Source organism: Miniopterus schreibersii, assembly GCF_964146895.1.
Source record: "Miniopterus schreibersii genome assembly, chromosome: 13".
Taxonomy (NCBI): domain Eukaryota; kingdom Metazoa; phylum Chordata; class Mammalia; order Chiroptera; family Miniopteridae; genus Miniopterus; species Miniopterus schreibersii.
The window spans coordinates 23824706-23835526 of record NC_138113.1 but is presented as its reverse complement, the minus strand read 5'-3'; the positions used below and the strand labels follow the sequence as shown (position 1 = coordinate 23835526).

General features: G+C 49.5%; 1 long non-coding RNA gene across 1 annotated transcript; it reads right to left on the bottom strand.

Moving 5' to 3' along the window:
* Positions 1 to 647: 647 nt before the first annotated feature.
* On the bottom strand, positions 648 to 9050 carry LOC308566612. Its single transcript, XR_014000201.1, has 3 exons — positions 8645 to 9050; positions 1963 to 2154; positions 648 to 1069 (listed from the first exon to the last, which is right to left on the bottom strand). It is a non-coding gene; the product is annotated as an uncharacterized lncRNA (long non-coding RNA).
* Between the last annotated feature and the right edge of the window lie 1771 nt (positions 9051 to 10821).

The following is a 10821-nucleotide window of genomic DNA, read 5'->3' as shown; positions in this document are numbered from 1 at the left end:
GTGCAGCCTTAAAGAATTCAAGGGAGATTAAAGATGGCAGTGAACTGAGTGGAAGCTACACTGACACTCTCCCGGGATCAAACTGGAATTACAACTAAATTATAGAAAAAACATCCTGAATAAAGAATTTGAGAGGCAGTCGGTGCTCAGAAATCCTCTGGCTGAGCAGACAACATGTAGGAGGTTTGCCCATGGGCTGCAGGACCCAGCCACCAGGTTTGCGTGTAGGTCAACACTCCAGCCCAGGAATGGGACCAAAAGGAGCACAGTTCCCCACCACTGGATGGACATTCTAGTGGAACTCCAGCCTCAGGAGGGGACTTAGGTGGTAGGCAGGGTAAATGTCAAACACCAAGGTCAAAGATCTGGTGAACATCTATGTGGAAAGAGCTATAACTCAGGGCCAATACGTACAATCATTGGTCACTGAAGAGGCCCCAGATCTCCAGTTTGTTTACCAGCAAGAGTATGAAGGGAGTAAAGTAGGCACCAGGCCTTTGGGAGTGGGCACCTGGCTGTGGGAACAGGCCCTGATTCTAAGTCCCACTGGATGATGGGGTGAGTGGGCTGGGCTGAGCTATTTATGTACGGAGCCAGCAGGGCCAGTGATGTTGGACTGGGGAAGGCAGAGGAAGAGTACACAATGTAGAGGCTGGTAATCTTCAGCCATAAGGGATAACATGTTTATTATTAGAACAGCACCAGCCTGAAGTGGTGGGAGAAGCACCAGACCAGGAGTCAGGAATCTCTGTCCTAGTCTGGCTTTAGCCAATAACCAGTGTGCGCCATCGGATGCATGCTTTCGTTAACTGTTGGGCTTCAGCGTCCTCATCTGTGATGACATCAGGAGGTAGCCTAAGTCAGTGGTTCTCATCAGCGTCACTTGGTAACTTATGAGAAATGCAAATTCTCAAGTCCCACCCCAGAACCACTGAATCAGAAACTCTGGGAGTGGGACCCAGCAATCTCGGTGTTAGCAAGGCTCCAGGTGACTCTGATGGACAGCGGAGTTTGAGAAGCACGGAGCTGAATAATTTCTAAGTCACTGCATGCTCAGATGCCTTCGGATCTGTTAGGAGAGATGAAATCAATCTATCTGTCTCTGTTTCTCTTTCTCTGTGTCTATGTCTCTGTCTCTCTCTCTGTCTCTCTGTCTCTCTCTCTCACACACACACACACACACCCCTCAAGCCACACAGAACTTGGCTGCCCCTAAAATACGAGTCTCCTGATTTTGTTAAAAGCCCCATGAGCAGGTCTTCACTACATGTCCCAGAAACCCAGTCTATGTCCTTTTTGTCCTCAGCTTGTCACTAAAATCAGAGCCTCCCGCTGAAATGGATACACTAGTGTTCTAGTCAGCAGGTGGCAAATTGTATAATAAATTCCTCTCTCCCTACCTCCTGCCCAATTAGCCAGGGATGAGATAGGAAGATTTACTCCTTCCACGGGCAAGGTCACAATCTGGAGCCGTGATGGAAGCCAGCTTCCAGCCTGACGCTCGGGGCTGCCGCACGATTGGCTCGGCGGCAGCCGGCTCTGCCTGGTAGCAGGGATATAACAGGCAAACCGGGCAGGGAGGGGAGCCCAAAGGAAGAATAGCTGCGCTAAGCCTGTTGCCTTCTAGTTAAAAAAATTATACATCTATTTATAACCTGTCTTGCTCCACAAAGGATTTGAGGCACTGCCTTCTTCTTGGAAAGCCCCTGATGCCAATACCTGGCATCTGAGACTGTGGACTTCCTGCCCAGAGCAAGGGGCCAAGTTTGTTCATACGGCCTCTGTGGAGGGTACCCAGGCAGCCTGTTCCCAAACACCCCTCTACCTGCTCACCCCTTCCTTCTGCCTGCCCCCAACAGAGAAAATGTGGCCACCATGACCCTGTTTCTTTTTGTTTTTAAACCGCATAACCCGACTCCGGGCAATACGTTTTCCCATTCAGAGCAAATAAACGAGACCCACCAGGAGCGTGTTCAGAAGCCCAGTGTGAGGAGTGGTTGCCAAGGTCTATGCAGAGGGGCATTCCTCACCTTCCCCCAGTCCCCTCTTCCGCAGGGAACGCGCCAGTCGATTGATCACTCATCGGTTGGATACATTCTCAGTTGATTTGGGTTGAGACAGCAGAATTTAAATAAATTAATACATGGTAAGTGCCTAGAAGAGAGCCAGGTTCATGGTAAATGCTTAATAAATATCAGCTAAACGAACTAACAAGCAGAAATCCTAGTAATGGACATGGATTTCCTGGGACCACCTACATTCTCTTTGGGAGGAAACTGGCTGCTGCTATGGGTTCCCCTGGGTTTGTCTCCCTGTGATCCTAACGGACCCCTCTGAGTCTGAATCCCCAACCCTGGCCTGTTTGTACGTTTTCACTTATCTCCTTAGCCTAGAAGAGTAGTCAACAGTTAAGTCTCTGCTAGTGTTTCTCTTTTTCACAGTACATGATTCCAGTTCCTAGGTTTAGTACCTTCAGGATGTCCCTGGGCCGCGGGGCTAATAAAAACAAGCAGAGACAGCCTCACGTCACTTCTGACACTGGCTGAGCTTCCCCATACCAGGTGGTCTTGTTCTGGCTCCCGAGGCCTTGGCTCCTGGGCTTCACCCATGAGCTGGCCGCTGGCACCACCTTTCATCACCTGCTCTGCCCCAAGCGTCCCTCCCTGCTCTGCGGTAAAGGCTCCTCCCGCTCCTGCTGTTCATCCGTAACGTTGCCTGCTCGGGTTCTTTTCGAAACTTGACAAGCCATTTAAAAAATTTTACAGGAAAGACCCAAGAGCAAAGAATAGGCAAGACATTTTTAAAAAAGAAAAGAGCCTTACCTTACCTTATCAAGACAATAAGCTATAGAAATTAGAACTGTGTTATTGGTGCAGGAATATATTAACCGACCAATGGATATAAGAAAGAAAGTATCCAGAAAGATACCTACACACATAAATATATGAACGAGAAGACACTAAAGGTAGAGAAGGGAGATGCGGGTCTATTCAACAAGTGGTACTGGAAAATTGGTTTCAATAAATATGGGGGGAAAAATGGATCCCTACTATGTATGAAAAATAGTTTCTGTTGGAATAAAAATTTAAATGTGAAAGGGACAATTTAAAAAATCCCTTAAAAGAAATTACAGAATAACTTTATTAACTCAGGATAGAAAAGAATTTCTCAAATAAGCCACAAAAGGTACACACCATAAAGGAAATGATTAATACATTTTTCTACATTAAAATTTAAACTTTCATTCATCAGAATTCACCTTAAAGAGAGCAAAATACAATCCAGTTTAGGAAAAATACTTGTGACATATGTAACTGGTAAAGGGTTAGTGTCTAGAATATATAAAGGACACCAAACGTTCCATGCTCAACATTTCATTTGTTTTGCAATGAGATGCCTGTTTCATACCCACCAGATCAGCAACAAATCCAAGGTCTAACAATAACAAATGCTGGAAGGAATGTAGAGAAACCAGAACTCTCGAACCTTATCAGTGTGGGTATAAATTAGCACAGAGACAGGAAAGCAATTTGTCGTTTCCTGGTAAGGGGCAAGATAAGCGGCCCCTACCACCCGGCTACTTACGTCCTGATATGAACCCTGCACTGTCTATAGCCATGTCCATACCACACGTGGGACATGCACGGGAACATTTCATGCCACGTTCAGAATAACCGACCCGCATGTCCATCGCCACTGAGTGAACGCGTACGTTTTGCTGCGCTGACCCCATGGGAAAATGAACCATCACCACACACATTAATATGGAAGAATCTCACAAAGCAATATTGAGTGAGAAAAGCAAGACAAAGAAGAATACACTGTGTTGCTTCGTTTATGTAAAGGTCAAACCCCAGAAAAACTAGAAATTATTGTCAGGGACAAAGATATGTATTAGTCGGTGCTCTGGCAGGAAAGAGACGGACACACAACACGATGGCTGTGACCGCTTGTTAAAGGGCCTCCACGAAGAGTTCGGTTAGGCATGCAGCCCCCAAGGAGGGCAGCGTCGCCCCCAAGGGGGTGAAATTGGTTCTTGGGGCAAAAAATACTCTTTTCAGGTACAGAGCACAGAGAGATGAACAGTACACAAACAGATACGCAGTATAGTATGTCTGTGGCATTAACACTTCATGGTGGGGAAGACAATTAGGGGGGAAAATCTGAAAAGGCTACTTAGTGGGAGGTGATAATGGGAAAAAATGATTGAGAAACACTAGGTTTGGGAAACCAACGAAGAATGGGACAGAGCTATGGGGCCAACAAGAGTCAGGGAGCTTTCCCATCCCCAGGCCTGCAGGGCAAGAGGAGGGGAGGCGGGAACAGCTGTGCGGAGGGGGCTGCCTGCCGCTGGGAGGCTGTCCCCACCAACTGCCTTTCCGGTGGGTGAGCCAGCAGGGAGGGGGCCCGGGGACAAGCACCCCGACCTCATTCTGGCCTTCAGATCTCCTGTGGGCACTTCACTTTGGCCAAATCCACTGGGAAGCCAGGGATCAAGGGTGCCCCTGGTGGAGCACAGGGCAGGGTGGAGGAGATGAGAATGGGTCTGGAGGGACAAGTAGAAATTACCCAGCAAACACATGGGGTAAAATTCTAAGGGACAAAGGAATGATCGGCACACATTTTAGGATTGTGGTTGCCTCTGCGCAGGGAAGAGAGGGGTAAATGGGGGCTCTAATAATATTGGTGATATTCTGTTACTTAAGCTGGGTGGTGGGTTCACAAGTGCTTATTTTATCCTTCTTTAACGATACAGATATATCATTTATATTCATTTGCATATGTACTCCATTTCATACAATATTTTTAGAAAGTTAACATGGCAGTGACTAGGTAGGAAAGGTAAAATGAAAAGAAGCAGTCATTGGATCTGGGCACAGAAAGACGATTAGAATCTAGGTTTTACCACTAGCCAGCTGTTTGAGATTAAGCAAATAAGGTGGCTTCTTTAATGCGCCCCGTTAGAGGCTGAGGAACCCCAGCCCCACCTACTCAGGGATTTTAGGATTAAGTAAAATTATATGTAGTATGTGAAATCATGTGATGCACTAACTGGTGCATAACAGAATATATTTCTTCTTTCCTATTCTATCCGTACAATTCTGTCCTACTGTCTACTCTCTCACAGGTTCCTGTGCTTTAGCAACCCCGTCTCCTCCCTGACCCGGACCCTGGCCCTACGTCCAGACACAGCTCCATGCCCTGTGCCCTTCCCCAGCCTGGTCCTTCCTCCTGTCAACCAGCCTGGCTCAAGCCCTGCCCTAAGCCTGCCCCTCCAGGAGGATCTCCCTTTGGCTCCAGCATTGTCGTCTTAAACTTTTATCAACTGTGGACATTAATAAATACAGGAATTAAGATATTATCATAGAAGTTCTTATCAAATGTAATTGGGACAATTGTTGATCAGTTACTTGAAAAAGTTGGTTAGAGCTGATAAGACAATGAAACACCAGCCTTGAGTGTCTTATTTTAACTTAAAACATACGGATATGGGTTCATTTGCCAGTCTTTTGATGAGAAGCCTAGGCTTTTCGTTTGAGCAGGAGTCCCTCCTCATGTTTCTTGCATCATTTTAGTTTCTCTAAGGTGGAGCAAGAACACGGTCACTTGAGAAGCCCAAGGCTGCAGAGCCCGCAGCAGGCCTGGTACCGGAGGCCTCTGCGTTCCCGAGCGCGGCGCCTGGTTCTGTAAATGCAGCGGAGCCGCACAGCGCAGCTTGGATAGGTGCCCGCGGAGGGCTGGGCTGGGGACAGAGACTAAGCTGTGAAATGCGGGCGGGCGCCAAAGAAAACTGGGCTGAAATTACTGTAGCACAGCCTCTGGTGGGCTTCCCAGATCAAGTACGGGGCACAGCTACACTGGCGCACTCCCGTGGGCACAGACGCACGCACACAGCTTCAACCCGTCTTATACCCCGTTGCTCTTTCTGGGACTTAACTCTTTTTTTGGGGGGGTGTTGGAGGGTGGGCTCGGGAGGCTGGGAAGAAGAGGGGCCTGGACGGTGAGAGGGCCAGGAGTGGCTTCCCTCCTAAACTCAGCTTCCCTGGCATCTTTGTCTGGTCTGTGCTCCGAGGTCAGAATCTAGTCCACAGCTATTTAAAAGTCTTGCCTTGACTCTGGAATGCTGGCAAACTCTAGCGGAATTAAGAGTTCAAAGTACAGTTTCCTAGGGCTGTTGATGCGTCATAGGAGAGGCTTAGCAAATCCCAAAGGTTTACATACATACGTGCATATACATATACATACATGTGTGTGCGTGCTCATATATATGTGTGCGATCCTTCCGCCACCTAGGCCGGGTGAGTACAAGTTGCACAGGGAGTCGGGAAGTGGCTTTCCAGCTCATGGCTCCTAGAATTTCAAGGTGACATGCTGCTGTAGATTTTATTGTTTCTGATAAATATTGTCTTATTTCCCCCACAGGGGCAGTGCTCCCCCAGGGTGCAGGGGAGTCCATGCAGGTCCAGTCTGTCTGTCTTGGCCAAGCCTGCCCAGAGATGAGCATGGTGGGCCCTGGCCCTTCCCATGGTGCTGGCAGCCGGGGGGGTGGGGGGGGACACAGGCTACAGAGGGAAGGATGGCAGGGCTGAGCACACTGGCTCCAGTTGCTGGGACAGAAGGTGTGGAGGAGTCGTGATGGGGAAAGCTAGGTGATGTGGAAACCTTTTCGAGCTCGCTGTGTTTCCCACCTTTCTGCCCACTGGCAGGCCCCGATTTGGGAGCGAGAGCATGGCCCTACAGCTGCTGCCCCCTGGGAGCAGGATGGAGTATCTGACGCGCTCCGGATTAATACTCCGTGAGTACCCATCATTCGTTTCCTGTTAGTGTGATTTAGGCTCTTGAGAGAGCTGGGCTGGGCAGGAAGAAGTCCTTCCTTTAGAACAGGGGTGATTAATGACTGGGTCGGAAGCTCCTAGGTGGCAGGTCCCTGATTTCATAGATGTCCAAACTGTAGCCCAGAGAACTTCATTGATTTACCCCCGGGTCGCACAGCTCATCTGACGGCACACTTCATGAGACCTTTCTCTTTTTAAGGATTGAATCATCCAGGAAATGCTCATTAATTTTTACACAAAATGAGAGCAAATTAGCAACTGGCTTCTCTTCACCAGCCCTGCTACTTTGCGCAAGTTATTTACCCTCCGCTTCTCCCTCTGGTGGTGGGACAACCAACACGGCCCAGGCCCCTGGGAGGCCGAGCTAACGTGTGCGAAGCGCCCACCTCGGGCACGCCAGGAGCTCGGCGAGTGCCAGTCGCCTTCTCCTCCCTGCCCTTTAAACTCACAAGAAAAAAAATAAGTTCACACTTATTTCATGGACAGGCTCACCTCAAATCCATGTTGTAATGAAATGTAAATAGAAATGTCCCAGCCAGCCCAGACAAGGCAATGACATTGTGACAGGTATTGTGGGAAGGACACGGGGAGCAGGCTGAGGGTGGGGTGGGTGTGGATCTGCTGAGCAGGAAAGGCCTCCAGATGGGAGGTCAGAGATACTCTCTTCACAGTTAAAAAAGGAAATGTGCTGAAGGAGGAGAGGCCTCCGAGAGGGAAGGGAAGATGACAGTGACCACAGAGATGACTAACGATGCGCCCTTCCCTGGTGGGGACTCGGAACGCCATCCGTGGGAGTTGGATTAAGGAGGCCAGTGACGACTGAGCAGCCCACAGATCCCAGGAGGGCAGCAAGCAGGGCACTCAGTGTCCACAGGAAGGGACGGGAGTGTCAGGAAGGTGGGGGCTGCCTGGCCATGAAGGCCAAGGAAAGACCCCTCCCTCCTCTGCAGCACCATGAGCTAAGGATAAGTCTTGGGTGGCACAGGTACAGAGGAGCTGCCAACTTCATATCCCAGCCACCAAATCAGCGATCCTACGAACAGTTTTACGCATTACGCTGCTTCCTCTAGCTCCTCTGTCCGAGGCGTGTGGCAGTGGAAAGCAGACTGCTTGATCTGTGTAATAGTTACTTTCACATACGGCATGCATTAAAACAAAAACAAAAGTGCCATAAAAATATTAATCTGGTCTTTTCGTAACAGCAATAGGAAGCACAAAGATTTCATTAGCATGCTGTGTCCGATAGGATCTGTAGAACAAAACAGAACATTCGTGGAAAAGTGTTACTAAAATGTAAAACTGGACGTAGAGTCAGTCACTCGGAGCAGAAATGCAGACCCGAATGCACAGTATGGATGAATCGCCCTTCAGCCCAACTGAATCCCGGTTCCAGTCTCGGAAGCTTTCTTAGCAGAACCTTAGAGTCACATGATGACTTTAGCTGAGTTTCCCCAGAAAACATCTGTCTGTGGGAAACAAGTCAATGGCCTTTGCCCACCAGGGTTCCCAGGCGCTTATCTCTGCCCACAGAGGCCTCCCCCACCATTACCGGGGATCTTCCCGTTGCGTTCCACTCCGCCACTGGGGGCTCCACTCGGCAGCATCCCGCCCACGACCCACGACCCAAGAAATCGGGTTGAGATGCCCGGCACCAAGGTTGCCACAGCCTCCATCCAAATCCTCCACCCCGGCGAGGGGCTCCGAGGCACTGGCCTCAGCAGGGGGTAGTGTGGGCTTTGCCAGTACTAGATGCCAGTGATTTGAGGAGGGCAGCATCCAGGGGAGAAATAAAAATGAAAAGTAAGTACCTTATCCAGCCATCTACCCAAAAGGGCTCAGAAGAGGTGAAGAATCCGTTTGGAGGCCAAGCAGTGCAGCCTGGAGTAACTGCCTGAGCCCAAGAGCACAGCCCAGCCACTTTTCAGGAGATGAGAGAGGAAGGAAGGACTTGAGGCTTGGCTGGACAGCCAGTGTCCACTCAGTGTTTACTGCCCTTGGACCTCGCCCTGGAGAAGGGCTCTCGCTCTCTTTCTGCTACTTACAACCCTTACTAGGTTTCCAAAATGTAGCTAATGCCCCCTCTGGTCAAGAAGTTGGGGTGAGCTCCGGGACTGGGCCAGGAGTCGCGAGCTGTTTGTGTCACCACCACATCTCTTGTTGGAGAGACTCCTCTCGCCTCACCCATCCCTGGCCAATCCTCTGCCCTAAAGGTCCCTCTGCTTAGGGCACACAGAGTAACGTGCCTTGTCTGGAATCAAAGGGCACAGTCAAAAATAGAGCTGGAGGAGGAAGAGGGCTGATTTTAGTGAGTCGGAGATGAATCTAAATGCATGAAGCCAGAGAGCTAAGCCAGCACAGCAGTGGTTTCGAGGTGGCAACTGGAGGGCGGTCCCGGTAGGAATCTGGAGCATGCGCGAGAGCCTGCCCCTGCCCAGGCTCCCAACGGCGGGGGGCGAGGATGGACCGCCCGTAGCCACGCAGCTGCGGGAGCCCCAGGCCCAGGCTCCTTACCTGTCCTACCTGCAGACCTCCTGGAGGCGGGGGCTGGTTTGTTGTCTCTCTTAGTTCAGACAAGAAAAGCCTGGAGTTTTGGGCAACGGTCAATCCTTAAAGTCCCTTCACCATTCCCCCCAAAGGCCTACAAGGTCTCAAATAGGATCTGCAGGCCTGTCGTCCTGTTCCTGAGTTCAGGGCATTCTATGTACCCGCTCCACCCTGGACTTTCGCTGCTTTACTCATTTTGCCACTTCCTTAAACTGCCAGTTATGTTTTTGATAATTATAGCAAATAATATATGCACTGTCATTGCAGTCAGGTAAGGTACTTTATATTTAAGTATCCAGCACTTACCATGTTCTACCTTTTGCGAAGGGCTTTATATAGACTATCTCATCTAATCCTCGTCACAGCCCTAGGAGGTAGGCATCATAATTTATATCGCTGGTTTTCTAGGGCAGCTGGGGAACAGAGATGTCAACAAACCTGCTCAAGGTTCTGGCTCCTTGTGTGAGTTCAGCAAGTTATAACCTCTCTGTGCTTCAGTCTCCTCATCTGTAAATGGGATGAATAATAAAAATACCCACCTGGTAAGGTGGCTGTGAGAATCGAATGAGCTGGTATGTGTCCAGAGCTCAGAACAGTGCCTGGCCTGTACGTGCTTGCTAAATAATGAATGAGCATCTAAATGGCGGAGCTGGATGCGACCCAAGTGGTTTGATTTCAGAGCACCCATTCCTAACCGCTCTCCATTTCCTTCTTGATTGTGTCCTGTGCTGTGTCTTCTGAAAGCTTTGGCAGAGCTTTCGATTTCCGCTTTAAAAGGAGAGGGGAACAGCTGTAGACGGTGATCGGTCCAGGACGACACACAAGTTTCTCTTCCTGAGAATTACAAGGTGACACTTTATGTATTGTCCTGGCCAGGCACTGCTCTGAGCACTTTACATGTATTAACTCATATAGTTCACATGGAGTCTTAGGAGGTAGGTACTCTTATCCCATCTTACAGATGAGGAAACTAAGGCACAGGCCAGCCTGGCTCTGCTGTCCTACCTGCCCTCTACCCAAGCCTGCCCTCAGGTCCTGGAAAGGAGCTCTGGGACAGTAATCCAGGGTCTCTGCAGGAAGGTAGCTTACATTGTCCCACCTTTTCTGTCTTGGTCTATGACCAAATCCCCAACTGGACCCCGGGTTTCAAAAACTGCCACAGTTTAACTTCCATGAGTATATCAAGCTTCCCAGTCTGACCATTTCTAGGGTATCCAGCCATCATGATTTGCCCAGGCATGCCCCAGGTTTAAAGCTGAAAGTCCTGTGTCATGGGAAATGTCTCAGCCCGGTGCAAACCAGGACAGCTGGTGACCCGCCCACTGCACAGGCCTGCAGCCACTTTCTCACCCAGGAAAGTTTTGTTCGTGGTGCTGGGTAATCCTTGCATCTTCCCACAGATCTCCATAGAATAACCTCTCTTCTCCAAATGACACCTCAT